This window comes from Myxine glutinosa, chromosome 11, assembly GCF_964187855.1.
Source record: "Myxine glutinosa chromosome 11, kmMyxGlut1.1, whole genome shotgun sequence".
In the NCBI taxonomy this organism is placed as follows: Eukaryota; Metazoa; Chordata; class Myxini; order Myxiniformes; family Myxinidae; genus Myxine; species Myxine glutinosa.
Window position 1 is genome coordinate 135,056,297 of NC_136271.1, and position 17,579 is coordinate 135,073,875.

The following is a 17,579-nucleotide window of genomic DNA, read 5'->3' on the forward strand; positions in this document are numbered from 1 at the left end:
CCCACTGGCTTGTTGTGTGAAAGGTGTCGTCTTGACAAATACCCCAGGGAGGCTCTGCTTTATTAAATTATAATTAGCCCTTCCCTCGCGCAGCGGGAGAGGAAGTTTTCAATCACGTCTGTGTGTGTCAGGACTCTAACGTTTTTACCATTGGAGTTTTGTCATCAAATTTTCAACAAAGCTTTATTATGACAATATGGAGACTAATTTATAATAACCCGGTCAAAAGGTCAAAGGTCACCGTCACCTAAAATCATAAATTTTCATCCAATTGATCTGAAATTTAAATTTACCATTGGAGTTTTGTCATCAAATTTTCAAGAAAGCTTTATTATGACAATATGGAGAAGACAAATTAATAATTTGGTCTAAAGGTCATTGTCACATAAAATCGTCAATTTTCATCTGATTGACCTGAAATTTTAAGAATTTGCATATTGGATCACTGAATTGGTTGACCAATCAAAAGCTAGAAGCCTATTGTTTTTTGGGTTTTTTTTAGGTCAAAAGGTCAAAAGTCCATTTTACATAAAATCGCCAATTTTCATCCGATTGACATGAAATTTGAGCAGGGGCTTGCATATCAGGTTACTGAGGCAAAATGCTTTGAAGATTAAAAGGTCAAGATTGCCTAAAATCATCAATTTTTACCTCCGCCACTAAAGGTGGATGGAGGTAATGTTTTCACCCCTGTCTGTTTGTCTGTCCGTTTGTCTGTCCGTTTGTCTATCTGTTTGTCTGTGAACAAAATATCTCAAAAAGTTGTGGACGGATTTGGACGAAACTTGGTGGACCGGTTGGGTGTCTGACAAGGAAGAATCGATTTGATTTTGGTGAAGATCTGAATATGGATTCGGATATGAGAATTATTTAATTTTTAAGTAATTCTTCACCATTGGGATATTGGGCCAAAAACGATATATTGCAGGATACCTCAAAAAGTTATGGATGGATTTGGACGAAACTTGTTGGACAGGTTATGTGTGACAAAGAAGAATCGATTCGATTTTGGTGAAGATCTGAATATGGATTCGGATATGAGAATTATTTAATTTTTAAGTAATTCTTCACCATTGGGATATTGGGCCAAAAACGATACATAGCAGGATACCTCAAAAAGTTATGGATGGATTTGCACGAAACTTATTGGACAGGTTATGTGTGACAAGGAAGAATCGATTCGATTTTGGTGAAGATCTGAATATGGATTCGGATATGAGAATTATTTAATGTTTAAGTAATTCTTCACCATTGGGATATAGGGCCAAAAACGATATATTGCAGGATACCTCAAAAAGTAAGGATGGATTTGCACGAAACTTGTTGGACAGGTTATGTGTGACAAGGAAGAATCGATTCGATTTTGGTGAAGATCTGAATATGGATTCGGATATGAGAATTATTTAATTTTTAAGTAATTCTTCACCATTGGGATATACGGCCAAAAACGATACATAGCAGGATATCTCAAAAAGTTATGGATGGATTTGGACGAAACTTGTTGGACAGGTTATGTGTGACAAGGAAGAATCGATTCGATTTTGGTGAAGATCTGAATATGGATTCGGATATGAGAATTATTTAATTTTTAAGTAATTCTTCACCATTGGGATATAGGGCCAAAAACGATACATAGCAGGATACCTCAAAAAGTTATGGATGGATTTGGACGAAACTTGTTGGACAGGTTATGTGTGACAAGGAAGAATCGATTCGATTTTGGTGAAGATCTGAATATGGATTCGGATATGAGAATTATTTAATTTTTAAGTAATTCTTCACCATTGGGATATTGGGCCAAAAACGATATATTGCAGGATACCTCAAAAAGTTATGGATGGATTTGGACGAAACTTGTTGGACAGGTTATGTGTGACAAAGAAGAATCGATTCGATTTTGGTGAAGATCTGAATATGGATTCGGATATGAGAATTATTTAATTTTTAAGTAATTCTTCACCATTGGGATATTGGGCCAAAAACGATACATAGCAGGATACCTCAAAAAGTTATGGATGGATTTGCACGAAACTTATTGGACAGGTTATGTGTGACAAGGAAGAATCGATTCGATTTTGGTGAAGATCTGAATATGGATTCGGATATGAGAATTATTTAATGTTTAAGTAATTCTTCACCATTGGGATATAGGGCCAAAAACGATATATTGCAGGATACCTCAAAAAGTAAGGATGGATTTGCACGAAACTTGTTGGACAGGTTATGTGTGACAAGGAAGAATCGATTCGATTTTGGTGAAGATCTGAATATGGATTCGGATATGAGAATTATTTAATTTTTAAGTAATTCTTCACCATTGGGATATACGGCCAAAAACGATACATAGCAGGATATCTCAAAAAGTTATGGATGGATTTGGACGAAACTTGTTGGACAGGTTATGTGTGACAAGGAAGAATCGATTCGATTTTGGTGAAGATCTGAATATGGATTCGGATATGAGAATTATTTAATTTTTAAGTAATTCTTCACCATTGGGATATAGGGCCAAAAACGATACATAGCAGGATACCTCAAAAAGTTATGGATGGATTTGGACGAAACTTGTTGGACAGGTTATGTGTGACAAGGAAGAATCGATTCGATTTTGGTGAAGATCTGAATATGGATTCGGATATGAGAATTATTTAATTTTAAATTCTTCATCATTGGGATATAGGGCCAAAAACGATATATTGCAGGATACCTCAAAAAGTTATGGATGGATTTGGACGAAACTTGTTGGACAGGTTATGTGTGACAAGGAAGAATCGATTCGATTTTGGTGAAGATCTGAATATGGATTCGGATATGATAATTATTTAATTTTTAAGTAATTCTTCACCATTGGGATATAGGGCCAAAAACGATACATAGCAGGATACCTCAAAAAGTTATGGATGGATTTGCACGAAACTTATTGGACAGGTTATGTGTGACAAGGAAGAATCGATTCGATTTTGGTGAAGATCTGAATATGGATTCGGATATGAGAATTATTTAATTTTTAAGTAATTCTTCACCATTGGGATATTGGGCCAGAAACGATATATTGCAGGATACCTCAAAAAGTTATGGATGGATTTGGACGAAACTTGTTGGACAGGTTATGTGTAACAAGGAAGAATGTTCTATTTTGGTGAAGATCCGGATTCGGATCCAGCTAGTCGAATTTTTTAAAGTGATTCTTCACCATTGAGTGATATGGCCAAGCAGGCGGAGGTATGCTCTCTACTGAGTGCCGTCTAGTTTCTGTATGTTTTTAGCTGTTCATCATGTTTAGCATTCAGATGAAGAAGTCTGAATACAAAGCGCACACGGATGGGCTTTGCATTTTCAGATACTTTCTAGTTTGTCTTGTTGCACTTGTAATATGGGAGAAGTAACGTATAAGCACAAAGCATGCGATTGTACCTCCGTCAATAAAGTTATATTAGTAGGTCCTGTAATGCTTGCATGACTCATGGAGCATTGTCAGGATGGTGGACAAAACACCAACATTTGATTGATTGATTGATTAAAAGCTTAGCTTTGTTGATGGTAAACAAGCCGGGAGGTAGAAAAATCGATAATGGTCTCCTAGCACATCTTCTTTCGTATGCAGCACAAGGCTCTGGGGTAAGTATCACTGGCTGAGGGTGCGGCTGTGGCTTTGAGGCGATGCCCCTCTCTCTCGAGGTTAGGGCAGGAATTTGTCATTTGTTCGTGCTGCTGACAATAGCTCGCCTACTCTTCACGAAGGGCACTGGGATCTTTAACAACCACCACACCAACTAATGCCAGCAGACGGGACGCCCGTTTCACAAACATTTGAGGGATGGCACACACATTGATGAACCACCCTGTCTGTGACACACCAGGATGACATTTTATGACTCCGTCCGGATTCAAAACCAAGCTCGACAGCTTAGAGGCGAGTGTGTTTTTTTTTTTGTTTTTTTTGTATACTGAATCGAGGCTCGTGAAAGAGCTAACATTTATTTCACAAACAAATCAACCAGACAAACAAAATATACAAAAAGAGGGAGCGGAAGACAAGATGGGGAGAGAAGGGGAAGCACACAACCACAACATTTGAGAGCAGGGAGAAGTGTGGGAGGGAGAGGGCTTGGGGGCAGGAGGCGTGGGAAGGGGAGGGGGGGGGGGGGAGAGGTATAAAACACAAGGGGACCGAAAATTAGCGGGGGTTTACTGGCACATGATTGGCATCCATCCATACAAGAGCTTAAAGAATAGTCATGATATTTCCCCCCAAATCTTAATATAATGGAGCTGATGCATATATAGCTTGGTATATACAGCAATCCATTGTCAAGGACGGTCTTAGTTATATGCAATGAGTATGCAATTTCCTTATTACATGGCACGAAAAATATTGATATTTAATTTTTTTTTTTTAGAAATATAAAAGATTTAAAAAGTCACAAAAATCTGTGCACCACTTCAAAAATGAGATGCAAAAATGCAGTCGGAAAATGGCGGTTTGCTTTAATTTTGACCACGTGTTCACATTGCTTCCATTAACTCCTGGCATCCTCCCGTTGACATTGCGTTTGATCTCCCGTTATCTGTCTTGATTACAATATGTATTCCACATTCAAAGTAAATAATATTGATCAGGCATGGCTCCCATGTCCAACAAAAGTGATGGTGGTGATGAGAAGAAGAATAAACCAAAATCCACCCCCACTTTCCTCCCCCCCCCCCCCCAAAAAAAAACAGTTGCCATTGAGACATCAAATTGTCCATTTCATTAAGATTAAAATTGATGATCTTAATCATAGCTTGGGTCAATTGGATGAAAATTGATACTTTTTCAGATGAAAATTGATGATTTCAGTAGTTTGAACTTGAGTTGACCTTTGACCTCAAAAATAGTTGGTTTCCCAATTCAGTGACTCAATATGCAAATGCTGTTCAACTTTCAAGTCAATGGGATGAAAAATGACGATTTTCAGATGCAAATTGATGATTTTAGAACTTTTACCTTGAATTGACCTTTGACCTTTTGACCTCAAAATATTTGGTTTCCCAATTCAGTGTGGCACTATGCAAATGCTGTTCAACTTTCAAGTCAATCAGATGAAAAATGACGATTTTAGATATTTGACCTCCAGATGACCTTTGACCTGGAAAATCAATAGGCTTTTCAGTTGTGACTACCTCCACCACTTGGTAAAGTTTCATGACGATCGGTTTGGAATTGTGATCTGTGAACGAGTTACAAACAGACAGAATAACACAGTCGACTGACCAATATACTTGAAAAATCTTCGATTTTGCAAGTAACAACTCTGGCAGTTATGTTAAAAGTGCTTCAACAAATGTACTTTGGAGTGGGGCCTCCAGCTGGCCATGGGTTCACATTACGTGAATCTACCGAAGGAACAAATGTCAAAAATATGGACAAAATTATAGAAGCTGGCGAAACTGTCACTCCTTTGACGGCGACCAAATTGTTGCGATGGAAAAGCAATTTAATGGAACAAATGGAAACACTTTTAGGCAAATGGGTGGAGGACCCAATTTAGCGGTCCATACCACCCAGCACCGCCATCATTGAAGCCAAGGCTATCAGTTGATTTAATGATGTAAAACAGAGGCATGGTGCACCATCGTCGGCAGAAACATTCAATGCAAGTAAGGGTGTGGTTTGAGCACCGCAGTAACTTACACAACACACGTGTCAATGGTGAAGCAGCAAGTTCGGCCGATGCTGAAGAGGCAAATGACTTTCTCAAGACCTTTGCTGAAATTGTTAAGCGTGGTGATTATCCACCTCAGTTAAGTTTTAACGTGGACGAGATGGGGTTGTTTTAGAAGAGAATGCCATCTTTTATCTCCAGGCAAAGACCGCCTAACACTCCTCTTTGGTGGTAATACCACTGGAGACTTTAAACTAAAGCCGCTCCTCATTTTACCACTCTGAAACGCCACGAGCTATGCATGAATTCCATGAAAATCGTCACCCACGTGTAAAAAATTAAATACATTAATTTATACTCCTTGTGCTGATTTTATTGTGCCATATATCTCGTAGGTTTTGGTTATAAACAAAAAGAAACGCTAACTTTTAATTTCGTTTTGTATCAAGGATATTTGGCTTGGCTAACCCCCGCTTTTGGATATTTGGCTATTTAATTTGGCTAACCCCCGCTCTAGTAGGGAAAATGGCCTTTAAAATGCATGTTGTGTTGTTGCGTATCAAGGAGATAACTAGGCCTAGCGGTCAGAGTAGCTTAATAATAACCGTTACATGTTCAATGATGAAATTAAAATAAATTTGTTAATTTGTTTAATTGCTTATTATTTGTTCCTCCATCCGAGTTCTGTATATCCACAACTTTCTCTACTAAGATTTCCAATCCTATTTTGGATACTTTGTCATTTCAGCTGTGTTAACATGTCACAAGCGCACTTGTGATTCCGTCACATTACCTGGTCTGCCACCTATAGTTTGTAGTTTCTGCATTGCATTACCAATACGACTGCGATAGGAAAGCAGTACTATTGTTGACGTCCGAATTTTTTTTTTCTAGACCTTGTGTTCACTAACAGAGCAGAGTTTTTATATCAAATCTCATTAGTCTGTTTACCATGTCCACATAGTGTGATTCCGTCACAAGACTATTCTGGGTAACAAATTTTGTTAACCGGGGTAAGCCTCACTGAGAGTAGTACTCGTCTGTAGCCATGTGACAGTTCTGGTTCAATACATATAATTGAATTCTCTCTGCTCTTCTTAGCATTCAAGATAATTACCTTATATGTTCAAAATTAGAGTGCACATGGTGATTCCGTCACGATGGAATTCATGTATGAAGGGGGTACCATCCTGCCTCTCAGGTGGTGGTCCAATTGCAAGGCCTGCATGACTCAATAAGTCTTTTTCAACATAGTTTACAGAATGGTCTCTTCATGAAACTCTGACTTCTGCCCTGCTATCAAGAAATATGCATTGGAGCATAATATGGGCCCAAGGGCTGTGTTGGCCGTCCACAATGCTCCTGGCTACCCTAAAAGCCGTGAAACTCGCAGGACTCACTTCCCAGTCGAAGTGTGCCTCCTTCCACCGAACAACATGTCTCTACTGCAGCCTATGGACCAAGGTGATATTGCCACCTTCAAGGCCTACTACTTGTGCCGCACTTTCCGTCAACTCATTACTGACACTGATGGGCAGGACAAGCAGTCCATGCGGGAGTGGTGGAAGAATTACAACATCATGAAGGCCATCACCAACATCGATGAGTGTTGGCAGGAATTAACACCATCCTGCATGAATGGTGCTTGGCGGAAGCTGTACCCGGATTGTGTTAATGGATTTGATGAAGAGCTGCCACAAGCCAAGGCAGAAATTGCTAATTTGCCCAATGTGGCTGGTTTCGATGAAGTCACTGACGAGGATGTGGAGGAAGTTCTGGCTTCTCGTAATGGGCAACTGACTAATGGTGAGATGCAGGAGCTGGAGAGGCATGTGACATTGGAGACTAAGGAGACAGCAAAAGAGGCTCCACCTAACAAGGTCCTCACCACCAGTATGTTGAAAGAGGATCTTAGAAAAAATTAATGAATTCCTGGGCCTGTTGGAGCAGAATGATGATGACTGGGAAATTATCTGTGCTGCTAGGCACTATGTTTATTATGGAATCTCCTGTACCAACAGATTGTACAACAAGAAAAAGAAGGAGGGACAACTCACTCTTGATGCCTTTGCCTCTTTCACGAAGAGACCAAATAAGGAACCCCAGCCACAGCCAAGGCCATCCCAGGAAGAAGAACCTGATGATCTAGCTCTGATGATCTCGGGGACTGCTGGCGGATCCAGCAAACAGTATAACTTCTTCCCACCAAACCACCAGTTCCACAGGACTGTGCATTGGAAGATATCCTAGGAGTGGAGGCACCTCGTGTTTAATAAAGTTTTTACCTCCACCACCGAAGGTGGACGGATGTTGTGTTTTCACCTCTGTTTTGTTTGTCTGTCTGTCTGTTTGTGAACATGATATCTCAAAGAGTATTCGGACGACATTCGGTGGAGAGGTTGGGTATGGGACAAGGATGAAATGATTCGATTTTGGTGAAGATCCGGATCTGGATCCGGATATGAGAGTTTTTCAAAATTTCAAGTCATTCTTCATTATTGAGTGATAGGGCAAAAAACGATATGTAGCATGATATTTCAAAAAGTTGTGGAATGCTTATGACAAAACTTGGTGGATGAGTTGGGTAAGTGACAAGAACAAGCCAATTCGATTTTGGTTCAGGTCCAAATCCAGATCTGGCCTATCTGTGGGATACAAAACGTAAACTGTTCAATCTGGCGGAGGTATGCGCTCTACCGAGTACCGTTCTAGTTAAAATTGCTTTCCTCGAGTAGCTAAGTGATGAACGGGTTCTCTCACGTGACCAAACAAGGACTGACATATTGTTTCTTCCACAATATGAAATGTCCAATATCTTTGTTATGGGGATCCCGCCTCTCAGTCAGGTGTCTTTAGCTAACCTTTAGCTTTAGCTAACCCTAACCCTAACAACTAACCCTATCGTGAACATCTTCACACACACTGCTTTTGTTCAGATTGTTAACGTAGAATGGTTCTGTCTTGTGATTGCATTTTTGTTGTGTGAAGCAGCAAATTTGGCATATTGGATCATGTGACACGCATGATAATGAGTACCTTAAAAGATGGGGTTTCATATCCAGTCCTGAACCTGTCTGAAACTTGAAACTTGAAAGACCGCTTGAGGTTTGCAAAAAAACACCTAAAGGACTCTCAGACTGTGAGAAACAAGACTCTGTGGGTTTTCATGTGTCTTTCACTGAGGAGAGGCTTCTGTCTGGCCACTCTGCCATAAAACCCAGATCGGTGGAGTGTTGCAGTGATGGTTGTCCTGGAAGTTTCTCCCATCTCCACACAGGATCTCTGGAGCTCAGCCAGAGTGACCATCGGGTTCTTGGTCACCTCTCTTACCAAGGCCCTTCTCCCCCGATTGCTCAGTTTGGCCAGGCGGCCAGCTCTAGGAAGAGTCCTGGTTGTTCCAAACTTCTTCCATTTAAGAATTATGGAGGCCACTGTGCTCTTGGGGACCTTCAATGCAGCAGAATTTTTTTGTAGGCTTCCCCAGATCTGTGCCTCGACACAATCCTGTCTCTGAGCTCTGCAGGCAGTTCCTTCGACCTCATTGTTTGGATTTTGCTCTGATCTGCATTGTCAGCTGTGAGACCTTGTATAGACAGGTGTGTGCCTTTCCAAATCATGTCCAATCAATTGAATTTACCACAGGTGGATTCCAATCAAGGTGTAGAAACATCTCAAAGATGATCAAGAGAAATGGGAGGCACCTGAGCTAAATTTCAAGTGTCATAGCAAAGGGTCTGAATACTTATGTAAATGTGATATTTCAGTTTTTTCTTTTTAATAAATTTGCAAAACTTTCTAAAATCCTGTTTTCTCTTTGTCATTATGGGGTATTGGGTGTAGATTGATGAGGGAAAAAATGAATTTAAACGATTTCAGCATAAGGCTGCAACATAACAAAATGTGAAAAAAGTGAAGGGGTCTGAATACTTTCTGAATGCACTGTATAATATGCAGGAAGTTTGAGAAGCAGGAATCAGCAACTCATTGATAAAGTTGGTAGCAATTATTGAGCCCCTACACGAATGTTACAAGTATAATCACGACAACATTCCAAAGAATCTACAGTATTTCCTGGAGAGGTCATTTGCACTAAGATAAGAGCAATCTTTTTTACATCACGGCCAAACCTAATAGATTGGGTGGATGGAAGGTTCAGAGTCTCAAAAGCTCCTATTGGTGTCTTGCAATGGCATATAGACAACACAATGGCATGCTGATGGATGTTGTCTTGGTAGTTTTTTTTTGTCTCTGCCACCTTGCCGACTATCTCGCTCCATCTCCATCTCCCACATGCCTCCTTCAGTGCTGCCGATGTAATCGATTGTGCCAGCTTGGGAACCAACAGCTGTTGGCTCTCTGTTAATAGGTTTCCATAAGCCATATCCTCATACTCCCTTTTGGCTTTTCATTCTTACTCACCCATCTACTCATTCAACATTTCCCACTCCTCACGCATCTTCCCTTGCTTCACTCTCACTCATCTGTCATCCTGATCTCCTCTGTGTTATCATATTACATGGCCTCCAACACCAAATCCTTTGCTCGCGCTCCTATCTTATCTGTAGGTCTCTTCACTCATTAAGCATTAGTGCCTGGAATGAGTGAGGAAATGTATTCCCAGAGAGGTTCCCGAACATGTAACTAACCCATGTGGCATATCAGCAGTTACAAACTTTCTTACTTGAGTCGCTATATGGATAGCCTATTGCTTAACATATACGTGTTATTGTATTATGTAATCTGAAATAACATGTACCTGCAGCAAATATTAACTAATCGAAGAGATGAAATGTGGTTTGGATTCCATGCTAATAAGAGTATAAGAGGGAGTTTTGGAGTTAAGCATCCATATTGATACAACAGCTATTCCCAGCAGCTTGAGCATCATGATACTTATATGATGGAAGGTCACTGGTGGTATGGACAATATGGCATAACTACAATTAAAAGTGAGATTATCATCATAATGTAATATTGTAGTGCTCATTTTAATACTACCAGGCCAATATCCTTTAGCCAATCATATCATACTGTCAGGACACCATTGTGAACATTCATTTTCCGACATGTCTCCACATCAAGCTGTGCTAATAGGAAATTCTAGTTAGTCAAAATCTTCCATGACTTACAAATACTCTGGGATGTCTAGGACAGAGTAACAAATGAAGGGGAAAGTAAGAATAACTACCGTAGAACAGCACTCGGTAGCGAGCATATCTCCGCCAGGCTGAACGGTTTACGGTTTGTATCCCATTGATAGGCCGGATCTGGATTCGTACCTGAACCAAAATCTAATCGACTTGTTCTTGTCACCAAACCAACTCGTCCACCAAGTTTTGTCATAACCCAGCCACCATGTTTTGAAATATAATGCTATACAGTGGTTTTGGCCTTATCACTCAGTGCTGAAGAATCACCGAAAAACTTGCATTATCTGAATCTTCATAAAAATGTAATCATTTCGTCCTTGTCACACACCAAACCCGTCCACCAAATTTAGTCCGAATCCGTCAATAACTTTTTGAGATATCAAACTCCCAGACAGACAGACAGGGATGGAAGCAACACCTTCATCTACCTCAGGTGGCGGAGGTAACAAAACTTCCAAAGTTTTTTTTGGCACCGTATAATCCTCTAATGAAAGTGAAGTAACCAATATTAAAAATGGCGAAGCTCCCACTTTGCTAACTAAAGAATCAGACATAAGATTTGGTGGAATTTATTAGATCACTAATTAGTGACATCAGGAAATAAAGAAATAGTGAGCGAAGCATTTGTAGATTCGAGTAGACGTAACAAAGACCAACGTGCATTTCGCTATACCCGTATAGGCAGCTTCAGTTCAACTTCAAATGTAATAATTTCTCAGACAGCTGAAAAGCGATAACATTGTTTTTTAAATTATGGTCTTGAGGCTTTCACTTTTCATTATTCCTTGAGGTGGCAAACGATTCCTGTCTGAAGTTCAGAGGACCAAAGCTGTTCAAATGTGATAATCTTGGGACGTCAAAGACATGTGAGGAAGTATACACATGGGGAGAAAAGTTAATCAAGGACTGAGGTTTTCCTAGATCATTGTAATAACGAATAAAATTATACAGAAACGTTACATTTATCAAAAAAAAAAATTCGTAAAAAAGTATGCATGTCGCCAAATGACTTAATACAAAATTCAGGTGTTTTGTTGATTTTTATTTATTTATTGAATCACAAAATGAGGATGTCTGTAATGGCGATGTTTTACACCAAAAATAAAGAAAAAACAACGATGACTTTAGAACGGGGCTGCTGGCAACACATCCCGTGATGTACGGGCTGAAGATCACCGAACAATTACATCCAATGTTGTCATAATGAAATGAATGACTCAGAAGTTCAATAATGTGTGTAAGCATGATTAGAAAGAATGACTGCCGCCACCCTCTTCATCATCATCGCCCGAAGAAGCTGCCAGAGAGAATTCAAAGTAGCCCAGGGGATGTTGTGGAACTTTTGGCGATACAAGCATTTAAATCTGCACACAGCTAGGGCATCTCCAACGGAAGATTTATGCTTTTCCCTGTGAGGGAAATGGCCGCCATTTTTCAAAATGGCCACAATTCCATTCTTATTTTACCATAATTCAGTAGATTGCATAGTTGAGCGATGAAAACCTAATGTAGTTGCATTTTCCACTTTATTGCTGAACAGATATAACATAAGATAATGCGAAAGGTATGTTTGATATTTTTAAAGCACTCAACAATGTCCTTTTTCACGAGATGATTGAGTGCATTGGCAAGGTAATCAAGGTTATGTTTCCCATGAAACATAGTTTTAGTTTTCACATTTCAGGTTGGAGAACATTCTCCACCACAACCACAAAGGACAGCCACAACCACACAACTGCCTTGAAGCATTCCGCAGTTCTCGACAAGCTTTCATAGCTTCTGGGAGAGTTGTCCAACACGTCCCATCTACATTTGGCTCGGCTCTTCTTCCACCACCACTCACTTGGAGGTGGAAGCTTGGGAGTAGCAATCATCACTTGGGCCCAGCAGTGGCCAGCCAGGTATGCAGCCCTCTTCATGTACTGCGTGAGTGCTACCAATGGATGCTGGAACAAAGATACTCTGGTTCCATGGAATGAGTCATGCGCACCTGTAGTGCTGGGATTTTAGTCGATATTGTCCACTGCAGTGGTAGTGATGAGGCTACCTCTGAGTTAAGGAGGGCAGATGACATTCTCCATCCTATAGTGTTGCTTCCAAGACCAGTCGAGATGTTTAGTAGATGGTCATATGAGATGCGCAGTCTCAGTTTGAACATAGTATCCAGTAGGTCATGCTTGCGGGTCTTTGTGTGGACCATCACTCCAAGATACACAGGTGGTGGTGTTTCTCGGTGTTGGCTGTGCTGAACACCATTTGTAGCAGTAGCTGTCTCCCGGTCACATACAGAACTGTTGAACATCAGCAACTGCGAGAGGATGAGAGCTGACTGAGGCACTGACTGGTTGCTTGCCTGGGCCTTGATGTTTTGGCCATTCAGGATCATAGCCACAATATTTTGGCACAGACTCCTCCTGACACTGGTTATCAAATTAGCCTCTGAATGTCGTTTTCATTTTGAACATGTCTTGATGGACAATTTTTGCAACCCTGGCGAGATAAACACAATCACAGTCCGCATCGTTTTTCTAAAGCAAAAGCAACATCTCGTTTGCTAATGAGTACCACATCATGGCCTTCCCTGTGGACTTCCATGTCAGGAAAGTAGGCGAGGACTCAATTCTTCAGCTTGGTTGAGTGAACCCTCCCGGTACTTTCAATTCCAAGTTCCTTCAGTCTTTTGTTGTATAAACTTTCCAGGTCTGTCATTTTTAAAACTGCTGCCACAAGATTATCCGTATGAGTTTTCTTAAAAATAGGACACCGGTCCAGCAAATGTGATGCCATAGTTGCTAGCACTTACATTGGATTCTTCAATCATTCGCTTCACGTGCCCTGTTGTACAGAGATACCAATCACCCAATATGGTACTTGGCCTTTTGTGTAATCAAGTTACCAGCACTCAATTTTGCAAGCAGAGATTTTCCTGAAAATTGAGAACACACTTCCTGACACGAACATCAAGCTCAAATGTTGATGTTTTACAGAATGAGTCTCCAGTAGCTGATTCACCATAAAAACATGTTTCAGCTGAAGTTGGACCTCTTCCGATGCTATTACGAGTGTACTTCTTGAAAACGTCTGCCCTGTGTTCACCAAGTGATTTCTCTCCTCTGCCCATTGTAGTTGTGTTTTGTTCAACTACAATCTGAATCGTGACATCTGGCATTGTGCTGCTGGAATGTTGCCTCCATGCTCTCACCATCATCCGGTCATGACACATGGATTGTTTTTGGCAAGCATAAATCTTACTGAAATCCGAGATTGTCAGCGTACCACGTCTTGAATTAGCTGGACAATGGAGTATTTCTGATGTGTCCTCCTGACAAAGAAAGCTTTTGTCTGGGTCTGTGTGAAACTGAGTGGAACTCCTCGATGCCGCAGGCTGCTGAGGATCCACCACCTTGCGCATTGTCAGACAAGCAGCTCGAGGTCATTACTGTATATCGGAGAAGAAATGAAGAATATGGAACACTGCATGCAGATAACAAAAAGATGGTTTAAATGGCACTGTGTTATATCACCGATCATATGTAACTATGACAAATAATATTAGTGGGATAAGATCAAAATTATTACATAGTTTATTTTCTGAATCTCATGTGGTGTACTCAGTTGGCCTGAACGTACGATGATACCCAGCACTTCAAATATAGTACTTCGTCTGGATGGCGGATGCGTAGGAATACAAATATTCCTGTGTGCACATTAACATTCTATCATGTAAACTGAGGGATATTGTAAGACTTGAAAATTAAAAAAAAACTTGTACAAATGTCCTGGTCCCTCTCTCAAACAGTATAGTAAACGGACCCATGTTTATGACATTTGGGTTAGTTACCTGGCAAAAAAGCATGCATTGTTAGTTACCATGGAAACATTTTATATGAAAATCTTGTATATATCATTTCACTGCAGAGACAGAACACTTACACTTATGGAAAGCTTTGCAAGGATCTGGAAGAATAAACTTGAAAACTAGACCTGGCAATTATTTTGCGATTCTTTTTTCAAGCCATCCTCAGCCCTAATAGGCCAATTATTGATGAAACTATGCATAGTATGCACGATGAGCTTGATCACAATAAAACTCGTTGGTGGCCATCTTGGAAAATAGCTACGACTGCTGTTATAGGGGAAAACAACAATGACTATAACAAACTGAAGCTTCCTTTAGGCAGTTTCCTGCCACATTTAATGCGTGCATCATTAAAATCACATATCTACTGGGCTAAAGGGAGCTGTTGGCATTCTTGGAGCAAAGCAGCTTTCAACTGTCAGAATCTACCAGGAGGGTCCATTTTCTTAAATGTATGTCCAAGAATGGCTCAAATGTGCTCTATTGGATTTAAATTAGGACTCTGTGCTAGCCAAGGCGACGTTGTGATGGCAGTTTCACAAGACATTGGTAACTGCATGAGAATGGTGGGGCCTGACCTTTTCATCCATTAGTACAGATCTTATGAGAAGTGAGTGGTGGGAAGAATGTGGAATAACAACACAATCCCAAATGCCCTGTGGTACTTTTTGCCAAAAAAGCCATCCGTTACCCTGTTGGCAAGCCAAGCCATCCGTTACCCTGTACAGTGACGAGGTCAAGTTTTCAATTCTATAACAGCCAGATCCATCACCAAATGGAATGGACTCTACAATGTTCTTGGGTGTACAGGCAAGGTTGCTCGGTTGCTGCCAAACCCGAGTTCTACCATCAGTTGTCTGCAGGAGAAATCTGCTTTCATCAGACCAATGGTTCTTCCTGTGAAATGTGAGATTTCAGTGTCAACATGTTTGGCACATTGCTAAGTCAACTGCTTTGTATTATAGGGTAAGAACAAACAACAACAACAACAACAACAGGAATTTTAAGGCCATTTTCCCTGCTAGAGCGGGGGTTAGCCTTGTGGTCCCCATGACAATCTTCTCCATTTTGCCCTATTTTCTGCATCTCTCCTTGTTAACCCCCTTGCCCACATTTCTTCTTCCACCATCTTTAGCCAAGTCTTTCTCGGTCTTCCCCATCCTCTACTTCCTTCTACATTCATTTCCATGACTCTTCTCAACCAGTCACTTTCATCCTTCCTCAACACATGACCAAACCATCTCAACCTGTTTCTCTTCACAGCATCAATCACAGGCTCTATTCCCATCATCTTTCGCAATTCATCATTTGTGTTCCTCTCTTTACCATTAAAATGTCTGTTTACCATTAAAATGGTATATTAAAGGTATATTGGAAGGGAGAGATGTTGTTGTTTTTTTTGTTTTTTTTGTACACTGAATCGAGGCTCGTGAAAGAGCTAACATTTACTTCACAAATAAATCAACCAGACAAACAAAACACACAAAAAGAGGGAGCGGAAAACAAGATGGGGAGAGAAGGGGAAGCACACAAACACAACATTTGAGAGCAGGGAGATGTGTGGAAGGGAGAGGGCTTGGGGGGAGGAGGCGTGGGAAGGGGGGGGGGGGTGGAGGGAGAAGTATAAAACACAAGGACACCAAGGACTTCCAGGACAGAAGTTGGTATTTCAAAAAAGTGGAATTGGGGTGAAATTAGCGGGGGTAGATATTAGCGGGGGTAGATGCTAATAAATAATCAGAATAGACCAAAGGATAACGGGTAAGGAGGCACACACACTTATGTACAATGAAACACGAAAGCCGAACCCGACTATGGCACCAAAAATATATACCGGGACTCGCACAATAATGGGGAATGAGCGAGAGCTTGAGGCAAGGCATGAGCTGAATGTGTGTCCGTGTAGTATGGTGTTGCACAAGGATAGCGATGAGAAGAGGGATGCTGCCTCTGCAAAGGTCCGATCCCAACTCCAACTGTAATTCCAAAACCAGAACCATAGCTAGAACTAGACCGAGAACTGCAAAAACAATACCTGAACAGAACTGAACTACCGTGCTCATGGCGCTGGTAAACTTTGACTTGCCATGTTGGGTGGCGCTTCTGCTCATTGGGCATCCGCTTCTGCGGGCGTGCCATCTTTTGGGTGATCCCGCCCCACAGGGCGGTCCCAATATAAAGTCTTACGCCATACGCCAAGGCTCCACAGCTGATGTCGCAATTCCCTGGCCAAACAGTCCATGCTGTTTACTCCTAAAACACAATGCACTTTCCAGTTGTGTCTTTATGCCCAAGTCCTTACCAGGCCTTGCTCAAAAACAGGAAGTGTTACACAACAAACTTACTCTATCTGCTTCATAATTAACACTCACTGCGTTCTCAGTGCATGTTTTAAAATACTACTTACTCTAACAATTTCACTGTTGCAAGAGGAATCTAAGCTATGTGGTCACATGGTCCATAATATCCTTACCTCAATCTAGCTATGGATTCCCCTCCATTCCACGTCACAATATTTATCCCTCTCCAATAACTCGTTCCTCCTCTCCTCCCTATGCCATTTCACATGATGTTAGTGTCAACTGTTCAAGAGATGAATTGGCTTTCACAGACCGACTAGCCAAGCCTGATGTTTGACTGAAGGTGGAAGAAAATTGTAATTTGTTCAGGCTCCTGGTGATAACTCTCATGGAAGACATCATGGGATCTTTAACATTCACCAACTAATACTAACAGATGGGACACCTGGCTTAATGTCCACCTGGGAGACAGCACACTTTGTGATGCGATGCCTTGCCAGTAAAACACCATTCTGATAATTTATGTATCGTTAGGTTAGTAATCTCGTTCCGTACCATCCTTCTTCCTCTTTCGTTTGGCTCACCTGGGATCTATGGAATAAAAGTTGCTGCAGTCTCGAGGTTG